This window comes from Delphinus delphis, chromosome 8 (assembly GCF_949987515.2).
Source record: "Delphinus delphis chromosome 8, mDelDel1.2, whole genome shotgun sequence".
Taxonomy (NCBI): Eukaryota; Metazoa; Chordata; class Mammalia; order Artiodactyla; family Delphinidae; genus Delphinus; species Delphinus delphis.
In genome coordinates, this window is record NC_082690.1 from 91,392,337 (window position 1) to 91,407,232 (window position 14,896).

Here is a 14,896-nt window from a genome sequence, read left to right on the forward strand (position 1 = left end):
AGATTTAAATCATAGCAGCATTTGCTCTGTTCAGAACTAGTGCAAAAGGCAGCAAGATTTCTTTTCCATGCCCTACAATCCAGGGAGCTACTAACCACAAATAAGAAAAAAAAAAAAATCTACATTTGATGCCAAATACAAACAGTGGTCCTGATTTCTGGAAAGAGGCTTCAAAGTGGACCTTGATGACGTGAAATAAAAAGGATGCAAAAATAGTTAACATGAAAGCTTTCTTTGTGCACACGTGCGCAAGTCTTTGATATTTTATTGAGTCATAACTTCTCTAAGGAATAAATTTCAACATTAAATTACCCCAAACAGGCGTGAAGGCTTTCTTTCAATTTCTTAAATGCTCTTGCATCAGGGAAAATTTATTATGTAATGGGAAAATATGAGTGTGTGTCAACAAAGCCAGCCTGTCTGTTGCTCACTTTTGGATCTAGGCCAGGGCTATATTAATGAGCTTGGGACCTAAGATTTAGGTCACCCACCGTAACTTGATTTTGATCTCATGGTCTTATTTCTTTCCATTTTTGTTGCAATTCAGTAAAGTAAAAAAGATGTGATTTTTCTGTTCTTCCTAGTTCATTTTTCCTTTTAATAGTAGTGTCTGGTAGGAAGGTTTTTTAAAATCCATTTTTGATCATTCTTTTTCTTAAGTCATGACCAATTGGTTTTAAAATCCTGGTTCTTTACCTACTAGGGTAAACAATTGCATCCTTGTATTTTTGCTTTGTGCAAATCCCCTGGGACAAAAAAATATACTAGACTTGCATGGGTTTTAAAGTTGGAGAGACCTGGGATCAAGCTGCTATTCAGTTTGGCAAACTGCTTATCTCAGTGGGCCTCAGTTTCCTAAACTGTAAAAAAGAGGAATCATAATACCTTCTTTAAAGTTCTCTATAAAGAGAAGTGAGATGGTAGAGAAACATTATACGTGGTAGGTTTGATGTATCACATATCAGCTGCTTGACAGGAGGCGGGTTAACTAACAACCAGAAGAAAAATTGGCTAAAAGTTCAAACCATAACTTGAAAAAGTAGTGAGAGAAACAAAAAATGACAATTACTATATTTAAATTTTATTGTACTTATACGAGGCTTCTGTGTGGTAATTTGAATATATGTGCCAATTTGAGAGCAGGATTATCTTTAAAGGTAGAAAGAACAGTAAGTAGGAACACTATGGAAATATTTTTGATAACAAAATATAATCTGTGAGGATAAAATTGAGCAATGTAGGTTAACTTTTTAAACATAAATGCTATTAAAAATGTACCATGTTCTTAATATTACCATTTACAAGAAGCAGCCATTTTTCCACACGGGAGTTAACTATAGTCATCCAGTACCAAATTTCCATGATCGTGCAAATAATGATAATAAGTGACATTTCCAAAGAACAGAATATTATAAGTGAAATCATCATACTCACCAACACTGAAACAAAGCCAAAGGCTCTCCTGCCTTTTCTGTTTAAGTAAAAACAGTTGCAGTTTTCAGCCGGCTACAAGACCCCAAGAGGATGATAGGAAAGATGTAATAAGAAGAACTAAAATGGGATTTTGAAAAAAAAATGAGAGAATCTAGACGTCAATGAGGAACTCTAGACCAAACTAGGCCTTGTTTCCAAGTCATCAAACTACAGTTTGAATCTACAACTACAGTTTCCAATCCTAGCTGATCATCAACATTTTCTTTAAGAGGTTAAAAAAATCAAATTTTTAGGGTACTAGTCTGGGGAGTGGAGCAGAGACAAGACTGCAGTGATTTTTAAAAGCTGATCCAGGAGATTCTGAAGTTCTGGCAGACTTGGGAACCACTGGACGAAGGACAAATGATGTCCTTATGCCATTACCAGTCAACTCTACCATGTGGCTCCCCTGGTGCACAGCTGCACTGCTTAATTCTAGATAGGTTTTGATTAGACACAGATGCATTTAATTAGCAGGTTGTATCGTCAATTAGAATGTGAACCCGAAAAGTCACCTTCTTGCTTAGATATGCTTTGAACACAGATTTTAATACGTGAGGATTCCTGATGTAATAAAAAGGGGGGGAGAGATTCTAATGAAGTGATTAAACATGAAAATATTTCACCTGGGGTTGTAATCTAGAAAGTAAGAATTCCTGAATAAGCTAATAGTTGTAGGCCTACATTTAGCCTTAGTCAGAGAATCTGGGTATGCCACAGAATAGGAAAAAGAAAATGATGATGATAATAATAGAAAAGCAACATTCCATTTTTATATCATTTTCCCCAAAGCATTTTCAAAAGACACTCCTGCCCCATTTCCATGAAGGGAAGACTTACATCAAAGGAAGCTTGTAACGTCTGCAGATTCCTGAAGTCTTTCATTCCATCAAAATTTGTTCATTTAGTTCTGATCTCGTCAGGAAAAATCAACAGCTACTACTGCTATTACTATTGAAATATTACTCATTTACTTATTTAGCTTTATGCCAAGCAGATGAACATGTCAATCAAAATATGTCACGTCCGTCAACCAATATTTAGAGGTGAGGAACAGGGGCTCAAAGAATTGGGAGCCAGAATTATTTGAACATAGGTTAATGTGATACCAAGGCCATAAACAGCACCACACACCAAACTGAGAATACAGACACTCAACGTTAAATGACTTCACCAAGGAATGACTTTCCTATTTCTCTTTACATTCCCAAATCGGATTCTACTATCAAAATAGATGTTTCACCTTCTCACATCCACACTCAAAACACCCATTTACTACACACTTTAAACCTGCAAGTCCTATAAATTCTCCTTGCCTCAATTTTTTTTTTCTTTTAAAAGGGGGCAGCTATAAAATCCCTTGCATGACTGCAGAAATTCCCACTCCAATCACATCATGGGCATCACTAATTGCTTATGTGAGCTGGATGCAGCTAAAAGTCCTCCTCATTAAAGCAACTTAGATAATCATGTCTTATCCATCTGAGTTGGTATTCAGGTTGAAACCTATTCACCATTCACAGTTTATATATTCCCTAAAGTTATTCTTGATTTTTTTTTTTTTTTTTTTTTTTTTTTTTTTTGCGGTACGTGGGCCTCTCACTGTTGTGGCCTCTCCCGTTGCGGAGTACAGGCTCCGGATGCGCAGCCTCAGCGGCCATGGCTCACGGGCTCAGGCGCTCCGCGGCATGTGGGATCTTCACAGACCGCGGCACGAACCCGCATCCCCTGCATCGGCAGGCGGACTCTCAACCACTGCGCCACCAGGGAAGCCCTATTTTTGATTTTTTGATCTAAAATTCCATACAGGTTATATAAATCTGTGAATCAGTTTATATTTAAATGTGGGTTTATGATAATACTATATGGACACTTAATGATGAGTCTGTTGACCATATCAATATGTGGAACATCCCAAGAATAATGAAATAAAGAGTCAAAAGATCTTCTTGAGTTCCAGAAGACAAGGAGCATTTGATTAGCAAGTTTAAATATAATTTCTTAGAACTTCTCTGAGAGACAAAGAACAAAGCTAGAATGTGGAGTCATGAAGCACGTATAAATCTGGGCAATTTGTCAACAATCACCCCAGATGGAATTCTCAGTATGCTTTAGGAAAAATCTATACAGTGTCCCATGTAAAATGGAATTTATTTTCTGGCTGCCAAAGATACTTTACCTGAACCATGGGTATCATTAAGCTTAAAGAATCCCAAAGCTTCTCAGAAAGCAGTTTCTTTTTTTTTAACCTAAAAATTGTGGAATGCATTGCAAGCTCAACTGTGTCTAGCAAGAGCTTTTTACTCAATGTGGGTAAGAATTGAGCAAACAAGTGAAATAAGGCTTTGAAAAGGAAACCTTAGTAAAGATCTAGAACAACACTACATGGGGGAAAATGGATGAACCAAACAGCATGGAAACTTGGGACATAAAGAAACAAAGCCCTCGGGGAACATATATACTAATTCTACAGCATTTATGAGTCAGTTAGAAAAGCCAGTCTCAAACGAGGTGGACAGTAAAGGAAAACCACTCAGCACAGTTCTGGGTTGGTCAAAGAAATCAACAGGAAAGCCAAAAGCCAAACCTACTGTCATGTAAGCTGGCCCATGACTTGATCTCCTGAGATGAACCTCTTGGTGGTCACCATAACCTATAACTTACCTTCAAGCCTTTACTCACCTTTCATATTTCTCCCTTACATAATACATACACATAGACATCAATATTCACCCACGCGCATATGTGCACAGGGCTCAGAAACATAAGGCATACAATTCTCATTGTGGGGTAGATTTCTAACGGGCATGGAGTAAATCCAAGACTTTGCTGAAGTATCTATTTAATTAACTGAGACAATGAACTTGGGCTCTGAGCACAGTGTCTGGCATACAGTAGGTAAATATTAACTATTATTATCATGTTAAAAGGGCTCGTGACTCTATATATACTAATCTAATTTCAATCCTTATGAGGGTATTGATTGTGGCAAATTGGGCTAAAGTTGTGACTCACCCAAGACCACTAGTGAAGACAGTGTTGTCATTAAAATCCAGGGATAGCCGGCTACGGAGCCTGTGTTTTTTCTGTTGAGTCAAACTGCATTCCAACAGCACATTAAACACTATTTGGATATTGAAAGGTTAAAAACATGCCCCCCCCCCCGACACACACCAAAAATTTAAATAAAATAACAAACAACAAAATAACTAACCTAATCCAGACCAGGCAGTCTTTTATACTCCATTAGCCTCATTCAGAAACACAAACTATAGGATTGATGGAGAAGTTTATTTCTGCTTGAAAAAATTAATGCTGTGTACACTGACGCTTCCTGCAGTAATAATCTCTCAAGTGTAACACTTTCACTTGAGCCTCCATAAATTGTGCTCAGCTCAAGATTAGCCCCCTTCATTTACCCGCTTATCTGACCTATGCGAGTTTATAAGTAATCAGACTGGCACAAACCTATCATATCAATTCACAGGTTCACACAAAAATGTACTATATTTGCTAACAGATATTCCACGCTGCACTCCGTGGCCAGATATTAATCTTGTTAAAAGGGTGATTCCATCATATCCTTCACTTGCTCAGAAATGGCCAAGGCTTCCTTGTAGCTGCTAGTGTGAGAGCCCCACAGCCTAGCCTCCATTTACTACTTTCCACAGGAGAGATCTACCCTCTAATCCAAATTTTTCTCATCACCCATTCTTTGCATGAACCCGCTGTCTTGGCAAGTCCGATCTGCACGTGACTCATGCTGTCCATTTTCTCTTTCTTTCCATTCAAATTCTGCTCTCTCATTCCCCATGGAACAGGCCACAGGCTCTGGCTCATCTCTGAATTCCAACAATAGCGATTATAGCAATCGTTTTGTTTCTTATAATCTGTTGCATTAGACTATGCTAGGAGAATGTTTTGTCTCCATAACAAAATTGCAAGCTCCTGGGGGACAAAAACTATTTCTGGTAATAAATGCCTTTTGGGGCCTAGAACAGTGCTTCATATCTCAGCATTGAACGAATTCATCCATTCGTCAAGCAAGTATTACTAAACACCTATTATATAACATAGACTATGCTATTACCTCAAAATTCAAGAGTAAACAAGATAGATATAACCATTGTTCTTATAGAACTTCAATTAGATGGAGACAATTACTTCATCAGCACTTTCAATAAAGTGGGATAAATGGGACAATTGGGGTAAAGTTCATGTTCTGGAGAGGCAAGTGGCAGCAGTGGAAAATAGGGTAAGGGTCAGGAAGGGCTTTTTAGAAGATACCATTTACTCATTACATGAATAACTGGATCAGGGAGAGAAGGAAGAAAAGAGGAAAGGATGAAGCAGGCATTGAAAGTTTGTAATTACATGTTCCTGCACTTTGGTTACATATACATAAATAGACAAATACAAAGACAGACACACGCATACATACCACAGACTGTTCCCTACATACTAACTGGGAGAAGAGTAAGGTCTGAATCTAACTCCTAAATCTACAGCCACCTACTTTCAGCAGAGATCCGCCACAACAATTCCATTACACACTTGAATTAGTGGAAATCTAAGCTCAACGATTCAATTACTTTCCTGACTCAATTAACAACTGTTTTGAGATACATAGATCCTCCACAAATACTCTTTCTTACAATATCAATGCAAAAGTCCCCGATCCACATGTCAAGATGCATCCTAGCATGTAATCAATTTTTATATTTATTTATTTATCCCTTTGAGATAGTTCAAGGAAGTCCATTCTGAAGCTCAAATAAAGTTCAGTTTTAAATTCCAATTCCAGGTTGAGATTTATGCCAGCTCTTATTAAGCATATGCACCCACCCGTGTCCATAGGCCTTTCTGGTTTCTGAAATATGGAATAATTCTCCTTGTATTTACATCCTTTCAGCCTGCTTATTCAGCAAGCTTTCTAAATAGATGCTGGTTTGTTCCAGGGTAATAAAGGGAGCTAAAGGGGACCTTGGAATTGGGGCACAAGGTCAGAAATAGACACTCTTTTAAACTGATAATTACAAAAATACACACTGTGGGTAGGACTACTGCAGAAATCTCCCCAGAAGGAGGTGAGGGAGTGTACTGTGCAGATATACAGGAGATAATTATTCATTCAGTTGAAAGGCAAGTTCAAAGGTCCTAAGGCAGGAGCATATCTGATCTGACATGTTGGCAGAACAGCCGCGGGGGGCAGGGCATTGAAAACTGAGGGCAAAGAGTTACTTTTGTTTTGGCTGATGGGGGAGGAGAGGTCCTACTGCACAGGGCCATTTCAAGAATAAAGTTTCACCCTGATTGAAGGGAGCCATTGGGTTTTGAGCTGCAAAGTGATTCCATGTACTTTTATTTTTAAAGGATTCCCTTTTACTTCCTTAATTTAGCTTGAAGGGGTGATTAAATTGCACCAGATACACCAGACAAGACAATACCTTACCTGTGGTTAGAAATGACTGGTCATTTTAACAAGGGTATTAAGTTTCTAGAGTTTAATGATACACCATCCCTTTAAGAGAGTCAAAATCTGATTTTTTTAAGCCGTTATTATTATTATTATTTTTTTGCGGTACGTGGGACTTTCACTGTTGCGGGCTCTCCCGTTGCGGAGCACAGGCTCTGGACGCGCAGCCTCAGCGGCCATGGCTCACGGGCCCAGCCGCTCTGCGGCATGTGGGAACTTCCCGGACTGGGGCACGAACCCGTGTCCCCTGCATCGGCAGCCGGACTCCCAACCACTGCGCCACCAGGGAAATCCAATCCGTTATTATTTTTGCTTCCATAGAACTTCCCTGGTGGGAAATTTTCTTGCAGAAAGTGCAAGGAAATGCAGAACATGAGAATCAGCCTCAGATGCCCTGCTAGATGACCCCAGGGAAGTTCTCTGGTTTAACCCTCATAGGAACCCTGCAGAGTAGGTGCTATTTTCTTAGAAATGAGAAAGCAGACTTGGAGAGAGTAATTGGCCCAAGGCCACACAGCTAGAAATGCAAGTGATAAAATTAGAACTCAGGACTAACTGATTTTGTGGACCTTGATCTTTCCATGCTGACCCAAAATTCTTTGCTGGACAATTAAAATTCTTAATATAACTTTTAAAAATAGAAATTCTAGTTTTGCAAATAGTCCTTCACAATTTTGATGAGGATGAATTAATACCACTGGATGTTTGGTAGATCCATTGCAGCTTGATTGTCAAATCTGTACTCCTGAGGGTCAGACTTTTTTCTCGGTTCTTCCACCAAATGATAGCCATTCCTGAAAATGTCCGGAACAAATCCTTATTTAATAAGGTGGGTTGGAGTGTAGTGTGTGTATTTATGTAATGCACAAGTGTGCAGGAGAGGGACGGAAGGATGGAGGAAGGGAGGGAGAGAGAGAGGGTCTTGATTTCAGCCATGGAAAGGGGTAGCCACATCACACAGAGCTGGTCCCTTCCCAAGGGCACAAAAGCCAGAAAGCACACTCCAGGCAGCCTGAACTTGCCAGCCCCAGCCTTGAACCTCACACTTGACAATAGGAGTTGCTTACTAGGGCAACCTCATCTTTAGAGCTCAGTTAACAAATGACATATTTCAGAACATCCATCTATAGAGTTCCTGCTTCTCTCCTAATCATCTCCCATTCTTTCTCTGACTTGCTTGCTATTTTTTTTTTAAAATGACTTTATTTTCTTCCCCTTGAAAAAAGAAATGCATCACGCTTACTGGATACAGTAATAAAAGTAAACGAATCTTTCCCCCTCCTTCAAAGAAACGAAGCCTTTTACTTTTATCTTCTCAAGCAGACTAGAATAGAAAGTCTTTTTTTTCCCCCCCTCTTAGCAGTGGGAGTGAATACCTTCTATTCAACAACTCCACCCATGCACTGGGTGGCTGCCTCCTCAAAGGATTAGTGAGGTCCGCAGAGCCCCCTAAGAAAAATAACTGCTTTAAGAATTCATAACTAGGAACAGAGCAAGGATTTTAGGATAGGTATTTGTCTCCTTAGAGACCTGGAGGAGGGGGGGAAAAAATCAAACTTAGAATGAAATACCCAGAGGGGTTAGGAGGGGTTGAAAGAGAGGAAAGAAGTTACCGAGCAGCAAATGCAATTTGGATGAGGATGATAAGGAGGCCAAATTAGCAGAGAATATTGGCTAAGGACCCGGGTGCTAGAATCACCAAGATCTTTGTTCAAATCCCAGTTCCTACGCTTATGAGCTATGTGATTTTGGGCAAGGTGTTTAACACCTCTCTGATGTCTAATAGAGCTCGGCAATCACAGAGTTGTTGGGCTCATTAAGGAAAACAATGTGTGGGAAATGTTTATTCAATCCAGTACCTGGATAGCCTTCCTCTGAGGGTACCTGTTTGATTACCAAAGGGACTCCCTAGTAGACTGGCCAGAAGGAGGCCATCCAAAAAAAGGCAGTGTTTTGAAACGAGTAACTGATTAACAACTGTGCTCCCATTCACAAATCAGCCCCAACTTATCCTCTAACCTTGAGACAATTACTCAATCATGAAGAAAGGGTATCAGTTGGAGGCAAAGCCAGGCAGGGAGAGGACAACCAAGTTATAATTCTCCCTCTGTGTCCAACAAATTATACTACCATGGGCAGGTCACATAACCTTTCTGGACTTCATTTCTCTTTGTGTAAACTGAATTGGGCTAGACTAAACTCACAGGCTCCAAATTCTAATACTCTTTATGGGCTTAATTTCCCCACTAGACAGGGGGCCATTTCTAACTCTGTAAGCATGACAGCATTTGACAACTGTCCCCAGTTCCTGTATGATGGTCAGTTATCAATTCCAATTATGGGACCAGAAGAGGAGCAATCCGAAACCAGGCTTGCAAGGATCTGTGCCTGAAGGGAGGGGACGAAGCTATTAAGGGTAATGATCAAAGCCTGACCATTTCATGGGGAAGCTGTTAGGCACATTCACTGCTTTATCTCTAGGACCATTTCTCCTGGTCTAGATGCCTGCAGGGCAGGACACAGAAGAGGGCTCAGCCACTTCTCCCAAGAAGATAAATGAGTCTTGAATGAGTCCCACTTACAATATTAATTATGAAATTGTCCATTTACTTTTTCATCCTTCTTTGCAAATCATTCTAAAAGTAATATCATTTAAACACTGATTCACTTGCTGTGCCCAAGTGATCTCCCCATGGAAATCCTAGCCACTGTAATATTTGAAAATGCGCCTCTGAATTAGCAAGCCTTGCACAAACTCTATTGGCATATCCAATCATCCCTCTGCCATTGGGGGTTGTTATTTGTGGTTTCCCCTTAAAGAATCAGAGTTTGCTAGCCTTCACTCCCATTCAGTCTGAAATGATATGAATATGCTGTGAGTTTAGCGGCAGCAACTCTGTTAATATCAATATACAGTTAATATCAATATACAGTTAAAGAACCACACGGCATAATAAAAACAAAAGCTCCGAACGATATCTGAAAGGCCTTTTAAGAGCAGAATAAATGCTCTAGTGATACTTTCCTCTCCTCTTATCATCAAGACTATTTTAAACAAGAGGGTACAGGCTGTGTTGGTATTTACATTTCAGGTGTAAAAAAAAGTTGAGGAGGGATGTAATAGATTTAATTAGCTCCATAATTCCTGGGTTTTCCCAACCAAACAACGCAGTTTGTTACTAAAAGTAAAAGTTAGTAATTTTTTATTAGAGGCCCCACTAAATGTTTCTACCTAATGCTGACAAAAACGACTACAAAGAGATGAAATTTTAAATCTCTGCGTTCTACAAATAGAAAATGAGAATAATTGGGACTCCTGGAGGAAAACCACATAGATGCCTCAATGAAGGAAAAAGAACTATTATGAAACAGCATCTCACTTGGGAATGGGAATGCCGATGCTAGATTTTAGACCAACGTTCCATCACTAAAAACAGGGGTAGTTCATCCAAACTGGGTGGAGGTGCTGACTGGATGCCATTTAGCTAAACGAGTGAAATTCCCCGCAGAAACCCCCCTTCCTGATCTTTATCACTAAACCGAAGACACAGGGAATTTCAGATTTGTAAACTATTTTTATAGCGATACATTCTAATCACACATCCCACACTGGATTTCCAGCTCTAACACCTGACTATGTGTTTAACCAAGACCACCTTCGCCTTTCCTCAGCTTGGTTAATCTTTAGACGGGCTTCTTCCTGACTCTAGGACCCTCAGTGACCCTCTTCTTACAGCATTTATTTTAGAAAACTCATAATTTTAAGTCTCTTCTCTGATCCTTGGAATATAAATATTTTTTAAAGCCTCTGGCCAATTTTTACCACACAGGAATGTATTTCTCAAGGTCCTGGGAACCATCTCTTTGAAATGTAATCAACAAAGGAGATAGTACCCCCATCTTCCAATGTCAGTGGAAGAGTAGAAACCTAACTCTCGGCAGGCACCTTGCTTCAAGTTGCAAAATAACCTCCTGTCATAAAGCTATAAGAACTTTGTTTTTCTTTTGCCAGTTAGCAAACACAGGTGGTCTATGACTTTAACATCCTCCAGTACTTTTTTATTAGCTCGCATCAGCCCTTAAAAAAATCCTACCTCTGGTAGTGTATACATGTCCATGCCACTATTGATCAGCTTGGTGCTTTGTGACCACCTAGAGGGGTGGGGTAGGGAGGGTGGGAGGGAGGGAGACGCAAGAGGGAAGAGATATGGGGATATATCTATATGTATAGCTGATTCACTTTGTTATAAACAGAAACTAACACACCATTGTAAAGCAATTATACGCCAATAAAGATGTTTAAAAAAAAAATCTTACCTCTTCTTCTTCAGTGAGTTGAATTTCGACTTGATTGTGGCCTCTGTCCCTTATTGCAGTAGCCTTAAATAAAGTCTTCCTTGCCTGTTTAACTTTGGCCAGTGCAATGTTTGCTTTGACATATTTATCCTGCCCATGCCAGAAGCTTTCTGATGATGAGCAAGGGTCCCAACACCTCCCTGGGCAGCCATTACTTCTTTGATCATCCCTGACATTAGACAATTCTCCCTTACATTATTCATTATTACATTATAAATTCTACCCACCAAAGCTGGTTCTGACATCGGGTTCTGACACTGGGTGCTAAGTCCCATAGCACCCTCTACCTATGGCAGTCAGAGGCACTGAGGTTCTTTGGAGCCCTCCCAGTAAAAAGGAATCGACCTTGCAGGAAGGCCCATGCCACTGTTACCTGGCCCTCTGTGTCTGACAATGTTATTGGGATGTGGGGAATCCTCTCTTACAGTTCAACATCAATGCATGCTCTGCCCTCAGAAGTCTCCTAGAGCATGTCTAATCTCTCCCCTATATTTTGTTAAAAAAACTTTTCAGAAAAAAATAAAATCATGACTCTCATGTACATATAAAAAGGTACACACGTTAAAGAATTAATTTTGCTTAAATATTATGGGGGAACCAAGAAGATGTTATACGAGTTCAAAGTCAAGCTCAAAATACTACAAAATTATACAGAGTAAAGGAATGTTGAGCTCAATTGCCAAATGAAGACACACTGATTTTTCCACTGGGAGAGGGAAGTCAGTTCTACTGGACAAGACAGAATCTGCATAATCATCAGCTCCTTACAATTTATAGAGATGCAAAATAGCTCACAACAATGAATAGGGCTAGAATCAAACAGCCAGATGGGTGTGTTATAGATCATGAATAGTTTTCCACTGAAGTACTCTTTTTTAAATATGGACATTGTCCTAATACTTATTATGCAATTCTAAATTGCAAAAAAAATGCCCTGAAAACTGAAAGCTATTTTGTATATGTTTGACACTTATATATACCTCTTGGGGTGACCACCTATTTATTTACTGCAGAAATATTAATATTTTTATTACAAGTATTTTCCCAGATTCCTCTGGAGGTGTTACATTATATATACTATATTCACATATTAGCTTCTTAAAATCAGAAATCTTCTGAATTTTTAAACCCCTTTAGATTCCTAGTGATGGTGTGTTGGAGCCAGCTTATGCCTTAGCCAATCGTATGCATTTCTTCCCAACTTCGCATTCAGTGAATTCAATTTGGTAGCTTGAAATTAGCCAAGGTTGGAGTATTTATACAAGAAAATAGACAAATGCTACAAATCAGGGATCTCGTGCGTGTGTGTGTGTGTGTGTGTGTGTGTGTGTGTGTGTGTTGAGTGTGTGTGTTCTGAGAGCTGGTTGTTAAACATTTACCAGCACACCACTGCCCACAAGGGCTTCAGATAGGGGATTACATGCCTGCATCCCAACAACTTGCACAGGCTGAGAATGAAACAACTACATTCCCTGACCTTGAGGAGTTCATATTCTAGTGAAGAGCTTGTGGTCTAGTAAATAGATTTACATATTTGTAAATGTAAGGCTGCTCTATGGTTTATGCTTCCCTCAAAGTGGCTGTTTTACAACAGACTTGTGCCTACTGTCCATCATGAAACAGATGAAATCTAAGTCAACTCAATTCAAGAAATATGTAGGAATATGAGGCCACTAGATACTTAGAAGGATGTACATAGTAGATCACGTAAGAGATCTAATTGGAATGTAAACGCACACATATTTTACTTAGTAATAATTTGTGATAAAGGCTGAAAGCTCCCCCTCAAATAATGATTTTTGGAGAGAAAAGATTACATAATTAAAACACAACTTATGAATTTTCTATTTACCCCACACTGAACATTAACATTAGCCTTGTTTTAAATGGGGTATTTTTTTCATATAACAAAACATATTTCCAAACACTGACTATGTGTCCGGCACTTTGGTAGGTATCAGAGTTTCAACAATAAATAAGTGTTGCATTCTGTCCCTAAGGAACTTTTATTCTAGTGGAAAAGGATAATATAAGCATATAATCATGATAATACACTACGATGCCTGATACAAGTACTGGGTTGAATACAAAGAGAAGCAATTAGCTCTGTGAAAAAGAGTTGGGGAAATCCTTTCAAAGAGCTGGCAATACCATGAAGGAAGAATAAGACTTTGTCAGAGAAAGGAGGAAGGGCATGCTTGTCAGAGGGAACAATATATACAAAGTTCTATGCACTTACACAAGATAGAATCTTTAGGAAAAGATATAAGATGGGTTCAAGAACGGGATGGTGGTAGAGATTTCTGTATGTCTTCAAGAGAGAAGACAAATGAACTTATTGTTAAGCTATAGTATTCAAGGCTTATTTTGTATATAAAGATTCTATTAAGCAGAAAAGAACAGGAAAAAATATCCTGGATATACAAAGTTTATGGTTTATAAGCTTTCTGAGCTGATATGAAGTCTCTAGAGAGTAAGCACCTTGAGGAGAGAGAACATTCCATATTATTCGTACTTTAACTTCTGGGCTTAATTGAAGAATCTCACCCATGCAGGCAATCATTAAATAACTGGTGAACTGAAGAAGGGAAAAATCAACATGAAAACACAGAAATGGTCATTTCATTTTCGATTTTGCTTTGGCTGCTGTATGCTATCTGTACTCTTCAAAGTGCTGGAATTAGCTCTCCACTAGGTCTATGTGGCTCTGATCTCTCCTTCTTGAACTCACCCTCTGCAAGTCTCCATTTCCAGACTTGAGGTCCAGCTGCCTTGCCCTCCTTCCTCTTCCTGAGCACAGCAGTGAAAAGCCCCCTCAAGATCCTTCCCCTGAGAGCATTTGTATTTCTATTCTCCCTGCTGGAATGGCTACCATGACCACCCTCTCAAAAATAGCACTGTTCATCTTCCAACACTCTTTAGTTCCTTACTATTGCTTTATTTATCACATCTTGACATTACATTACAGATTTGTTTTTTTATCATTTCCCATTCATACATATGCCTCCTATTGGCTGACGCTGCTTGTTGCTCCCTCTTTTATTCCCAGCACCTAAATCAGTGCCTGGCACATAGAAGGTACATAGCAAATTTTTGTTAAGTAGGATGAATAAAAGAATAAATTGTCCTCTTTGACAGTGCTTTTATGGGAAGTTTCCTCAAATTTTTTTTTAAAGCTAATGCTTTATATTAATATACATTAATAAAATAAAAACAAAGAGAAAAATTCACTATTTAATTATAAAGAGACTTTAAAGGATATGAAAAATGCTTCATAGGAAGTAAATATATTTAAAACAATCAGGTACTAAGGAAAATCAACAAACTACCAAGAGACAAAATAAAGGGTGAATTTTAAATGTGTTAGCTGCCCACCCAAAGGCCATTTTCCTTTTCTTCCTTAAAATCTTAGTTTTAGTTTGGGGCCTACATTGAGCTCCAAATACAAGACTGCGCTTCCCAGAATCTTCTCTATCTAGGTATAGTTAATCATATAACTTAATCATATAAGTTCTGACTAAATGAGATATACACCAAAGTGTCCTATAGGAATTCTAAGAATTATGCTTTAAAGGAGTAAATTCAGATTAG

General features: G+C 38.9%; 1 protein-coding gene across 1 annotated transcript in view; it reads right to left on the reverse strand.

Moving 5' to 3' along the window:
* Positions 1-14,896, reverse strand: part of LRRC4C (leucine rich repeat containing 4C) — a 153,057-nt gene that overhangs the window by 63,905 nt on the left and 74,256 nt on the right. The window lies entirely within an intron of this gene.